This window comes from Typopeltis vanoorti, chromosome 14, assembly GCF_054136105.1.
Source record: "Typopeltis vanoorti isolate ZY-2024b chromosome 14, IOZ_Tvanoo_1.0, whole genome shotgun sequence".
In the NCBI taxonomy this organism is placed as follows: Eukaryota; Metazoa; Arthropoda; class Arachnida; order Uropygi; family Thelyphonidae; genus Typopeltis; species Typopeltis vanoorti.
The window spans coordinates 10,063,664-10,077,693 of NC_143562.1; positions in this window are offsets into that span (position 1 = coordinate 10,063,664).

Here is a 14,030-nt window from a genome sequence, read left to right on the forward strand (position 1 = left end):
AAACATTGAAATTTGTCTGAGTACTGATCCTTTCCATAATGCATAGCAATATATGCATTATGGAAAGAAATTGCCTTTCATTATGGAAAAAGGACAATTTCATGTAAATTCAGATGCCTCTATATGTAGATAGACTAGTCATAAAGATATTTTGCACATATCTTCATGTGAAGATATTTCATCCAAGCTTTGCTCACACTTAGATAAATGATTAAAGAAAAATATAATTTCTTCTCCATTATGATAAATTTATCATAAACTTTATTCATTATTTATTGCAACTGTTAATGTCATTGAATCTTTTTGACTAGCAAAATGAATGTTACAATGAAATTATTATACTTGACTGAGCAGTTAGCATATCTGCTCCCCAGCCAAAAGGCTGTGGGTTCAAATCCCACCATGAGCATGGAAGTTTGTGATTGTCTGTGGAAATACTAGTGGTGGTGGGTGGTAGATAGCATTGGCATAGTTGATGGATCGAGTGGCAGAAACAGAGTTGTGGAGTAGGTGTCTCCTCCCCTTGATGAATCTTTGGACTCCCTGGAGGTGTCATGTAATAATAATAATAATAAAAGATGCTCATTGCCACTCACTTATTATTTGGGATAAAGTCTGTGACACCTTCAAGCAGATCTATAACATAGTTGCAATGGTACAATGAGTTTTGGTACTTTGATTGGGAAAATCCAAGTTAGAATCCTGGCTAAGAACTGTTAAGTGTTTTTCAGTTGAAGATGAGAACCATTTTCATATGGAAGTTGTAGGAGTTTTCATTCCTCAGAACCACTGCCTAGAGAAGGATGGTTCTTTAGTAAGTTTGCCAGGGTAGTGCAAGAAAAAATCCTAATTTCCTTTGCAAGATCTAAGTTTGAATCCTGACTAAGACATGGGAAACTTTTACAAGGCTTTTCACTTGTAGGTGAATTAGCCTAGCCACTCATATCAAGTTGGCAGAGGTTTTCATCTCACATACCCAGAAATCCTTGAGTTTACCAATTATGGGAAGACTTCAGAGTATTACAACTAACTTGAAACCAATATTCCAGCATCATACTCAGCCTATATTGTGACATGCAACAATTGTACCAAATTAATACTGAAAAATAAAATGCAGAAAACTTTCTTCTCTCAAATGGCAGTTCAGCTTATTGGTATTTTGCAAGGCTGTTGGATGTAATCTGCCCTTTCATGCTTCAATTTCTCACACATCCAGATGGTATTCATTTTTGACAAATTATAGAGTCTACAACCATCTTAGAAATAATTACTTTAATTTTCTGATGTTTTGATCTTCATATTAAGGTCATCATCTGGCATTGGCCGAGTGGTTAGCATATCCACTCTCCAGCCAAAAGACTGGGTTCGAATCCCACCGTAGGCATGGATGTTTGTGATTGTCTGTGAAACCACTAGTGGTGATGGTGGGCAGTAGATGGCATTGGTGTAGTTGCAGTTCGTTGTAGTTGTTGGATTGAGTGGTGGAGACAGAGTTATAGAGTAAGTGCCCTCCCTCGATGAGTCTATGGACTCCCTGGAGGTGTCACGCAGTGGTGTGTTGGTAAATTTTTAACAACTAGCTCGCTTTATGAAAAATTTAATTCTTCACAAAACTCTATTGTGTCTTCAGATGTCTTTATTTCTGCTTCTTCAAATTTTGTCCTTTTAATATTTAAGAAGTTTCATTCTGTTTCATTTTTTCAACTAATGGCTATCTGCTTTTTCGACCGAAAACACTAACCCTGATTAAAATTATTTTAATTATTAAAAAAAAAAGAAAAAAACCGAAATAAAAACATATATTAAAGAAAATTTTCCTATATTACCTACAACTTACCTATTATCAAATGAAATCCTGAACAAAAAAAATGTAACACTAATATTACCACTCGTAGTTGATCAAATGACCAGAGACTGTAGCCGTCGTGATGAATTTTTGTATTTATCGATAGTGCATTCCAAGAACTTAATGTTGCAAGTTCTTGGAAATTCGCTGAAAAATAAGGCATTATTGTTTATTCAAATACCCAGTTTGGGAGTTTTGATAACGTGTTTGTATTTTAATGAATACAGACATTGTTTAGTAAATAAAATCGTTTCCAAATTCCCATTCATAAATTGAGTTTGTGTTTTGTGAATTTTCCTTTATGCATTTATTTTTGATGATAATTATTATTATTTCGGGTGCCTCCAGGGAGTCCTTAGACTCATCGAGGGAGGCCCTAAACATCTAATAATATATGTAAGTGTTTATTATACAATTTCAAAATATTTATGAGAAAAAGTATATACCACCATTCTTCATCTATTCTTTCATAAAGAATTTTAATCTGGCTTGCCTGACTTAAAAACATTAACAACTGCCTCGCTGAATTTGAAAAATTTTAACAACAGGCTCGCACGAGCTGGTCCCAACACACCACTTGTGTCACGTAATAATAATAATAAACAAAGACAAACTATATTTCATTTCAAACAATATCTAAAGCGACCATGATTTAATCAACTAGATTACGGTTAAACACAAGATTGGGGTGGTTGATAAGATCTTAACAATAATGATGGTCTAAAAATCCCAAGAATATGGAAGGTGCGTGTTCTACCCACATAATCTTTTCATCAGAGAGTTAATTATAAAAAGGACTATGAGTAATCCAGGATCTTAATTTAATATAACTCTCATGATAAATTAGGACATTACGTTTGCTATAATAAAACTATCTATATGAATTTGTTCTCTGATAAAGCTATAAATAGAATAAAGATTTGATGTAGTTTTTTTTTTTTTTCATTAGAGATCAGGACAGTCTTAACAGGTGATCAAATCAGTCTCTTTGGCATACTTTGAAATGTAATATAGCTTGTCTCTTTATATATATATATATATACATGTGTATACTCCAGATGATGACCTTAGTCAAAATGTTGGGATATTAAAGTAATTATTTCTAACACATTTGTAGTCTCCATAATTTGTCTAACATGAATGCTAATCACCATGTAACACTAAAGGAAAGGATCCAGATTGTATCATTTTAATAGTACCCAAAGATGTCTGATCTGGCATTCATCTTCATTTCCCATGGGCAAATTGTCTTCTTCAAAGCCAATAGCAGTTCACTCTATCTTCTTTGGTCTTTTGTCAGAAAGAATTAAGAATCCTGAACAATTTGAATTTCAAACAAGTCTTTTAGTCTGATGTCATTGCATCATGATCATCAAATTCCTGATATATACCCTCAAGAGGTGTAGAGGATATGATAGTACTACATAAAAAATTACATCATTACTAACTTTCCTATCTACAATTTTCCTCCAAACCAGTCTGTTACCTGTCAAGACTCCAATATTATCAGATCTTATATTTCTATCTTCTAAGGCACTTTTTACTTAATTTTTATATCATCTACTCCTGCTGTATCAATCCACCTATATCAGTGATGGCGAACCTATGACACGCGTGTCAGCGCTGACACACCTGAGGGTTTCAGGTGACACACCTTGGATGTTGAAAGATATTGGTATTCTGATGAAAAAAACTGCGATAAATTGTGTAAGATCGCTCTCAGTTAAGGTGAAGGAACAGAAAAGTCATTAAATATAATGCAAGTTGGTAATTTCACTTTATTAAATCAATTGTATAATATGAATTCATTGATTTTATATCAGTGTCCTGTTAAATAAATAGCCTAATATGATATGTATAAGTCACCATCTATGATTATGTAGTTAATTTTATAATGCATGTATGCAAGTGGCACATCAACAACGTCAATATTTAAAAAAAAAAAAATTTTTGACACACCTGGGTATAAAGGTTCACCATCACTGACCTATATCGTGGTCTTCCTCTGTTCATGCTCCTAATCTTTCTCAGGACTCATATATGGTGTCTCCAGTCTTGTGTAGAGTCTTAAGTGCTGTGAGGACATTATGTTGGAGGTTTAATGGATTTTTTACAACACTCAGAAAGAATTTAATTAGAATTTAATACTCCTATATTTCGTCCTAGTCACTAGGACATCTACGGGGATTACAAAAACAATTAATGTAACATGCACACAAAAACTTACAATACTAAGCCCAACCACGTGGGTGACACTAAAGTCCTATCTAGGTGGAGCGCCCTCTAAGGGCGGTAGTAGGTGGCCTGGAATGTAAAGTGGGACCTCTGGTGATGGGTGTTTCCCAAATCTTCGGAAGCTTAATGCAACCGTATTTGTTAAGATTTGGTTGGTTTCTGAGAGCTGCTGCTGCTTCTAAGAAAAGTCTCTCTTTCTTGAATTTGCTGTGGTGGAGCATGGTGGTTTTCTTCCATGATACTCTGTGGGTGGTGTCCAAAACATAGTCAGCCAAGCCTGAATGGCCATAGTTGTGTTTAACGATGTACGACTTGTGTTCCTCCAGGCGGATGGATGCTGATCTGCCTGTCTGTCGAAAGTACGCAAGCTTACAGGAACAGGGTACTTTGTAAACTCCAGGCAGAGAGAGAGAGGGGGGAGCTGATCTTTCGTAGAACGGATGAGGGTAGCAAGTTTGCGGTAGGGCTTATATGCTGTGTGTAGGTTATACTTTTTTAGTATCTTTGCTATTTTTTCCGAAGTGCCTCAGATGTAGGGTATAGTGATGGCATTTTTAAATTCTTGTTGATGAGAGGGACGGGGAATGGGGGAGGAATTGATTATTTTTTTGATACTGTGTTCACTGTAGCCATTGGAGAGGAAAGTTCTGTGTATGTGGTTAAGCTCAGTAGTGAGGGCGGTTCCACTGGAACAAAGATTGTGGGCTCTCTTGGTAAGGGTTTTAATGATGCCATATTGTTGTGAGGGGTGGTGGTGGGAGAGTTTGTGAATGTATCTGCCTGTGTGTGTGGGTTTTCTGTATACAGTGAAGGCAAGTGTATCATTGGGCAGGCGCGTGACTAAGGTGTCTAGGAAGGGTAAAGAATTGTTCTTTTCCTTTTCCATAGTAAACTGGATTCTTGGATGTAGGCTATTGAGATGACCGAGGAAGGAGTCTAACGTGTCTGGGCCATGAGGCCAAATGGAGAACACATCATCTACATATCTTAGCCAGATAGAAAGATTTCGAAAAATGAGCCATAGACTCAGCCCCACTCAAACCTTCTAAACCCACACACACAGGCAGATTTTTTTCTCATGGATCGACGCAGATCATATAAAAATCATAATCCAACAAAATATACAGAGGTTCAGAAAATTATTAAACACAAGATCGAAGAAGCAAAAGAAATCTGGATGAATGAAAAATGTAAAGAAATAGAAATTCTACAGGAAAAGCATGACAATTTTAATCTACACAAAAAGATGAAAGAGACCTCAGGTATATGTAAGAAAAAACAATTCTGTATCCTTCGAAACAAAAAGGGAGAAATTATATCCAAAAAGGATGACAAAATACAAGAATGGGTGAAATGCATAGAACTCTTTACTGATAACAGACAGAACCCAGAAAATACTTATGAACATATGGAAGGTCCATGATCAGAGGTAGAATGTGCACTAAACTCAGCTAAAAATGGTAAAGCCCTAGGACCAGACAGATAGAATACCAGCAGAAATAGTAAAGTTATTAGAAGGTGACAACATTAACATATTAGTAAAGATATTTAATAAGATCTATGATACAGGCATAATCCCTCAAGACTGGTTACAGTCGACCTTCATCATGCTACCTAAAAAAGTAAATGCGAAAACTTGTAATGACTATAGAATGATCAGCCTAATGAGTCACGTTCTCAAAATGTTTCTGAAAATAATTCAAAAAAGAATATACAGAAAATGTGAAGACACCATCAGTGATACTCAATTCGGCTTGGGAACAAGAGAGACCATTTTTTGTTCTCAGATCTTATTTCAAAAATATATTGACCAAAACAAGGAAATATTCATTTGCTTCATCAACTTCAAGAAAGCACTTGACAAAGTCCAACATGCTTAAATGTTGGATTAAAAAATATTTAAAATATTAAAAGATATTAAAAAGAATTGGATTAGATGGTAAAGACATCAGGATCATTGAAAACTTATATTGGAACCAAAAGGCATCTGTTCAAGTTGACATTATTACAGATTCCATTAACATCAAACGAGGAGTGAGGCAAGGATGTGTGCTGTCACCTCTTTTTAACATCTGCTCAGAAGCCATATTTCAAAATGTCTTGGAAGGAAGAAAGGAAGAGATTAGTGTAAATGGTGAAATTACCAGTAACATCCAATATGCCGATGATACAGCTCTTCTGGCTGACAATATTCAGGATCTTCAAAATCTTTTGGAACTAATAAATGAAGAGGGTGAAAAAATGGGATTAAAAATAAATATCACCAAAACTAAATTCATGGTCATAACCATGAATTTAGTTTTGGTGATATTTATTTTTAATTCCAATTCTTCATTTAGCACTTTCTTTAAATAGGAAACAAATAGAAAGAGTGGCAAAGTTTAAATATCTCGGATGCTGGTTAAATGAAGATTGCAATCCAGAAATGGAAATAAAAGTTAATTTTTTCTTGCCATTTCAATTCTTTCTCTTGATGAAATCAACACACTGTGTAACCACAGTTTAAACTTAGAGCTTAGAGTACGCATGGTTAAATGATATGTATGGTCTGTACTGCTGTTACGGTGCAGAAACTTGGACCTTAAAAACAACATCAATAAAAATACTTGAAGCCTTTGAGACGTGGTTATACAGACGAATGTTAAAAATCCCATGGACAGCGAAAACGTCCAATCAGGAAATACTGGAACAAACGAGGAAATCACGTGAACTTTTAGATACCATAAAAAGAAGGAAAACTGCATATCTTGGTCACCTACTTTGTAATGAAAAATATAAGATACTTCAATTGATTATAAAAGGGAAGATAAATGGAAGAAGAGGACAAGGAAGATGAAGAAAATCTTGGCTGGCAGACATCAGACAGTGGACTGGTATGAACTCTGAGCGATTCTCAGAGTAGCTGAAAATCGCTCAAAATTTGTGAAGGTGGTCGCCGACCTCCGATAGGAGATGGCACTCAAAGAAGGAAGAAGAATACTTGAGCATATCTGGTCGAATATTATCTACTCCTGCTGCCTTTCCACATTTCAGGCATTTGATGGCTTTTTCTACTTCAAGTATGGATATGTATTCCTGACTGCATGCTTGTAGAGTGTTTTTAACCACTGTGCTGTCATCACTGCTTATTTCATTTAGCAATTTATCGAAGTAATTACTCCATACTTCAAAGATATCTTTTTTTCTCTTGTTTTCATATCACCTTTATCATTTCTAATTCCTTTTATAGCACTCTTTCCTCCATTTCTGAGCTTCTTCAACAACTTCCAGAATATCTTGCCACCTTGATATTTATTTTCTGTTTTTACCAGTCTTCCCATGACTTTTTTGTTTAGCTAGTTTTACACGGTGTTTAGCTTTCTTACATTTGTTTCTGTATTCTCTAAGAGCACAAGCTGACTTATTTGCCAGGAACATTTTATATGCTTTCATCTTTTCCTTCACTGTCTCTAACTTCCTGTGTCCACCATAGAGTTGTGATTTTTCTATCCTTGCTGACAACCTGCCCACATGCCTGTCTGGCTGAATCAATCAGTGTTTTCTTCAAGGCTTGCCACTGTTCTCAAACTCTTTTATTTTTTCTTGAATAATGTTTGTGTATTTTAGTCACTTTTACTTTTATTCGCTTTAAAACTTTCTTATATTTTCTTCTTTTCAATGTGAAATTCATTTTTACATACTCAAGACTAACGTCTTGAGCAGGTAATAAAGGTCCTGAAGATACTTTCAGGTGCAAACTTTGTTTGCTCACACTTGGATAAAGGATTAAACTAAATTTATTGTAGTCTAACCAAGTGAGAAATAAACTTTCAACATCATTCTCTAAATCCAGAGTAATTTAATAAAAAGGTGGCACACTTTTTGGCCACTTGTATAGGTAGAGATGACCTTGCTATTGCTTCTGCCTGGTATCTCCCTGGCTCTCACTGAAGAGACCTGAATAAATGTTGAAACTAGTCTGGGTAGTGGCCCTCCCCTTAATGCATAACATTATACATATCTGCAGAGAGATCTGTTTTACATTATGGGAGATACTGAGATAGGAGGGATGTTATCTTGCTCCACCGTTGCAACGAGTTGCCCGGTGTTACTACCTTACCGCAGTCCTGAAGATACTTGCAGGCTTTGTTCGCTCACACTTGGATAAAGGATTAAACTAAATTTATTATGTTTCCGTCTTGGTGGAGGAGAGTGTTCCTAACAAACCACGGGGCATCGAAGATCATTCAGAGGTATTTATTTTGGAGTACTTGTAGTCCTTTGATGTTGCTGGGGAGCTGTGGCTCCATGCTGGCAATCCGTACATTAGTGTGGGTCTGATGATTGCTTGGTATATTCTTAGTTATACAAAGTAGTCACGATGTTACACTTTGTATAACATCGTGACTGCTGCATGGTGGGTTGCTTTCCTTGTAAAGAGTATGGCCGTGCTCTTGTCAGCGTTGACGTCTATCCTCCATTTCTGAAACCATTTTTCAAGATTTGTTGTTTTGTTTTGTAATCGTGTGGTCTGAGTGATCTGGGTAGTATCGGCATGTCATCTGCATAGAAAGCCATGGTGATTGATGCAGTGCTTGGGACGTCTGAGATGCAGATGTTAAACAGTAGCGGCAATAGGAGGGAGCCTCATGGGACACCTGCTGCGATGCTGCTCACAGAGGATTTGAGGTCGTGTATCTTGACTTGAAATTTTAAATCTTTCGTAGAATTCTATGATTCTGGTGAGGTTTAGTGGGTATTTTGCAGTTATTAGTTTGTAGATAATACGGTGGTTATGAATTCTATAAGTCTGTGGACCTGTTGAGTTGTGCAGTGGTCTGTGGGAAATCCAAATTGTTCTTTCGGGATTAGGAAGATCTTGTCCGTTTCGTCTTGTAAGCAGTTTAGTATTTACTTTTTTGGCGATTTTTCCCAGACAGAAGGCTGATAGGTCTAATTCTGGGGGAATTGAGATGCTTTCTCTGGTTTATGGATGAGGATTATGTCTGCCTGTTTCCAGCAAGTGGGGAAGTAGTTGAGGCTTAACATTGCATTGATGGTAGCCATTAGATGCACAACTGTTTTATGAAGGAGTGTTTTTATGATTTTTTTTGAAATTTCATCAGGACCTAGGGCCTTTCTGTTTTTGAGGTTTTTGATGATTTGGTATACTTCCTTTGGTGTAGCATAGCTTATGTTTTTTTGGCTGCTGGGGTGATGGAGTACAGAGCGGACATGCCTGTGAATTTTTTCAATGAAGCGTAAGTCCGCATGCGTGTAGTTTGGACTGAATTGCAGCTCCAGGGCATCAGCAAAGGCTTCTGCTTTCTTGTCGTCTCGGTAGACTGCCCTTTTCTCCATGGATTGGTTGTATGTTGGGGCGGTCGCAGCGAAGGGCTGTAGTCATTTTCAATAGCGAGTTGTCTTCGGTGTTTAAGGAGTTTAGCTTCCTCTCCCGCATATGCACGTCATAGTCAGATGCGAGCTGTTATAGTATGCCCACAGATACGAGACCCTTCGACACTTCTGCGCATCTCAAAAGAAGGAGATTCCATTCCGATAATAGGATAATCAATCCATATTGTGGGATGAGTGTTTATTATTACAGGTCGGAAAATTTAATTCCCATTTATGATCATTGTCGTTTTTAAAATGGTAACTATTTTGCTTGTATAACAGTTAGAAAATTTTACGTATAAAGCATGTGATTTCGCGTGTTGGTGACCAATTCGTACATCGCCTTATTTCTTTTTCCCTTTCAATATGAATTGACTCTTCTTGGTAGTCTTCCAACGACAGCCCTCTATTATGTGGTCGGACTATAGCATAATGCGGCACTGTCCGTCGCGCAGTTCCACTGTTGTTTATATGCAGTTTGCACTAGTAGTAGTGTGTTCGTATATCGTGTTTACTCCGTCTCTTTAAATATTTGGACATTACAATAAAAGACAACATTTGTTTTCATCTTAGAACATTATTGGGGTTATGATAATGGATTTTATTTTAGAACATTATTGGGGTTATGATAACGGATTTTATTTTTAAGTAATTTTGAATTATACTAATCTATAATTTTATCAGTAATAAACAATGTTTTTTCTTGAAACAAAACAAGAATATATTTTATTTAAAAGTAATTTTGAATTATATCAAAGTATAATTTTATCGATAATAATATTTTTTCATGTTTATTTTATTTTTTTTTTAATTTTTACCATAATTTTGATATTTTATCCAAACACCAATAAACTGTACTTACAGTGTGTATATTTCGAAAGTTGCAGCACTCACGATTTCAAGCCACGAGCCGCCATTGCTAAGACGGACATCTGCAGTTCTGAAATCAAGTTTATTGCCACTTTTCTTCATAATGTGATTCATATAGATAATGAACAAGAGAGATGGCGACCTTGTCTTACACCTGATTTTACATCAACCCATCTTCAATTCTAACTGCTGACATACAACTTAAATATGGGCTACATATACATTCATGTAATTGTACAAAAAAGCTTTCGGCATCTTCCAGTGAACAAGCTATTGACATTCAGCCAATTATATTACTATTGTTGTTTACAAAATAATGAGATAAAGGAGACAAAACGTGAAATATTTTCAATAATTATAAGTTGTTATATTCAGGAAGATGTTGACGGAGAGATATCAGAGAGTGGTTTACTCGGGAGTAGAGTCCACAAGACGGCCTGTGACTAGTGGTGTGCCACAAAGATCTGTTCTTGGACCAATGCTGTTTAATTTGTTCATAAATGATATAGGAAATGATCTGAGAGGAACAGTTCATTTGTTTGCGGATGATGCGAAGTTGGGTAGGGCAATAGTGAATGCAGATGACGTCAAAATTTTGCAGGATGATTTGGATAGATTGGAGGTCTGGGCTAAGGAGAATGGATGTCAGTTTAATGTGGCAAAATGTAAGGTTATGCATTTTGGGGTGAAAAGATTGGAGGCAGTTTACTGCATTGGTGGAACCCTGCTCCAGGAAATTGATGAGGCACGAGATTTAGGAGTGTTGGTGGATAGGGAATTGAAATTTAGGGGACACATTGCAAAAGTGACCAAAACAGCTCATCAAATCACTTGGTTGCTGAAGAATACGTTGACAAGCAGGTTATTGTTCCTCTCTATCGAGCCTTGATAAGACCCCATCTAGACTACTGTGCTCAGATTTGGTCACCTAGGTTTCTTCTTGATGGGGAGGATGTGGAAAGGATCCAGAGGCGAGTGACCAAGATGATAGCAGGTCTGTGGAATGAACCGTATGAGAACAGGTTGAGGATTTGTGGGTTGCAAAAATTGGTTGATAGGCGGAGGAGGGGAGATATGATTGAGACATTCAAATTACTGAAGGGTTTCTATAAAATTAATTCAGAAGATATTTTTGAGAACAGGGCTGGTTGTGGGAGGACTAGGGGACATCCATGGAAACTGGGCAAAAGTGTGGTTAGTAAAGGTGTTAGAGCTGGGTTCTTTACTTTTAGAGTAGTGAATGAGTGGAATGCGCTCCTTGAGTCTGTAGTGGATGCTGTGACAGTGAATGAGTTTAAGGCAAGGTATGATAGATACTGTATGAATGTCAGATAGTTGTGATGAATATGATTTGGGGCCTCCCTCGATGAGTAATGACTCCCTGGAGTTGCCCGTAATAATAGTAATAAGATATCGTATTTAACACTAAACTCGAACATAATCTTTAGAATTGCATATAATTTCAAAATAAAAGACGTATGCAAATTTCAAAATAAGGATATTAAAAAAAAAGAACTTCAAGCAAAGTACTAACGCTCTTTATTTCCTTATAGGGAAAGCGAGGGGATACCCAAAAATAACCGAATTCTGACCACTTGGCGCATGTGCATTTTCTAGTTACGAATACTGCTGCAAGGCATTGTGGGTGTGCAGTTATGGCACCAGTCTGGTTGTGTTATCCTATGTGAATATTCGTTATTGCGACTGCTTTTTTGTCTTTAAGGATGCCGATTTGTTGTACCACGACAGTGTTCCAGTCTACATGGTCTCGTCTGTCCAACAGTTCTTGGCAAAAAAATATGTTGATTCCCTACCCACCCTACTTGCCCAAACTCTCTACATGTGACTTTTATTTCCACGGATAAAGAAAACCAAGAAAGGGGTAGCGATTCTTTGATGTGGAAGAAAAGTCACTGGAGGCCATAAACAGTATTTCAACTGAACAGTTCCAGACCTGTTTCCAGCAACGGAAAAAAGGAACAAGTGCACTGACTTACATGGAGAGTACTTTGAAGGAGACTAGAATACTGAATTAAAAAAAGAAATTCTGGTTATTTTTGGGTGCCCCTCATACGTGAGGCCTTAGGGCAAAATTACTTCTGGAGACTGAGTTGGCTGTTTTCTCCACCAGTATCCATTCAGAGAGGTGGCCCAAGAATATCACTAATTTTAAGCAGCATTCATTGCAGAGAAGGTAAACAACTGCCACCATATCTTGGTCTCCAACAATATATTTATTGTCAGGGTGGATTTGTCTGAGATTCCAGAACAAAGAAAAAAATACGCGTTTGAGAGTAAAAAAAAAATCTGTTTGCCAGAGATCGGCTAACTCGCGAATGGGTCGAGAAAGTTCTAGTACTGGATTAGAATTGAACTTGAGTCTTATATCAGTGGCACGGTAAACGCGAGCATCACTTCCACTAAGCTACACAGTCCTGGGCTATTATTATTATATTGAAATACACTTGTACTGAAATGTTTCCTTTCTGTTAGTGTTATAGAATCCCCATTAATTAACTTATTTCATGTCTTCTCCTTTCTGCCTATTGCATAAATTTCAACACACACAACATCAATACGCAGTATCTTCATAGGGAGCAGCCATGGAACGCTCCCTATAATCAAATGGAGCTGAATCATAGCCTTATAAAGAATGATAATACCCTCCCCCATCTTTACTTGTTAGCATTCAACATTTAAACAATCCAAACCTTAGAGCTTGCTAACTTTTGCAATATATGTTGTCTAACTACTCTGTTCGCTATTGCCACAAAGTTCTTGTCCCCATCCATTCCCTGTAAACTCAAGTATCAATGTACTAAATTACATGAAAGAATGGTGTGGACCACTGAAAGTTCTGAGACAAGAAGCAGTGGATTTTTTTACTAGAGTACAGCTTGTTAGAAAAGAAGTGAAAGAGTTCTTGATGAAGTTCTAAACAGGAAATGAATCCCAGAGATGACCATGTTTTCCATTTTAAAAAAAAAGTAAGATAATATAAAAATCGGGAGTACCTACTCAGTATTTGTTTCGAATCACTAGCACCATGTTTCAACCGAATATTCATATTGGGAGAAAACACAAATTTATTAACCCTGTTATTCATATCTTTACGAGTTCAGGATATGAGTATACGAGGCATTTCCAATAAGAAGTGATCACCGTTTAATTTAGTTTTAAGTATGATAATAATGAACTTATTAAAAAGAAAAATATGCATTCGAAGTAAAAGTATCGAAAGTAGAGTAGCTTTCAGACGTGAAATCTATACTCAGATATTGTATAGTGCAATTGCTATTAGAGAAAAAAGGTATAAAGGCTGAAAACAAGTACCAAACCAAATGGCAATTGTAAAGAATCGTCTAGTGCACTGAAGAAGTCAGAGATAATCATAAAAATGTAATACTGTAAAAATTCCTGCATGTTAGCTGGTGGCCTCTAGAACAGTGCTTCCCAAACTTATGGATGTAATGGCCCCCTTAGAAAATTTAAAATATTTCACGGCCCCCATCAAAAAAAAAAAAAAAAAAATCGTCATACAGACATATTTATTGTATTTATATTCAATACAAAACATACACAGCGAATATTGCAAAAATCAAATGCAAATATTACATTTTTAGCATCTAGCATCTTACATTTGACATGCCACACTTAGTCTTAAAACATTTTAAATTTGTTTTCATTATTCCATGGCCCCCTC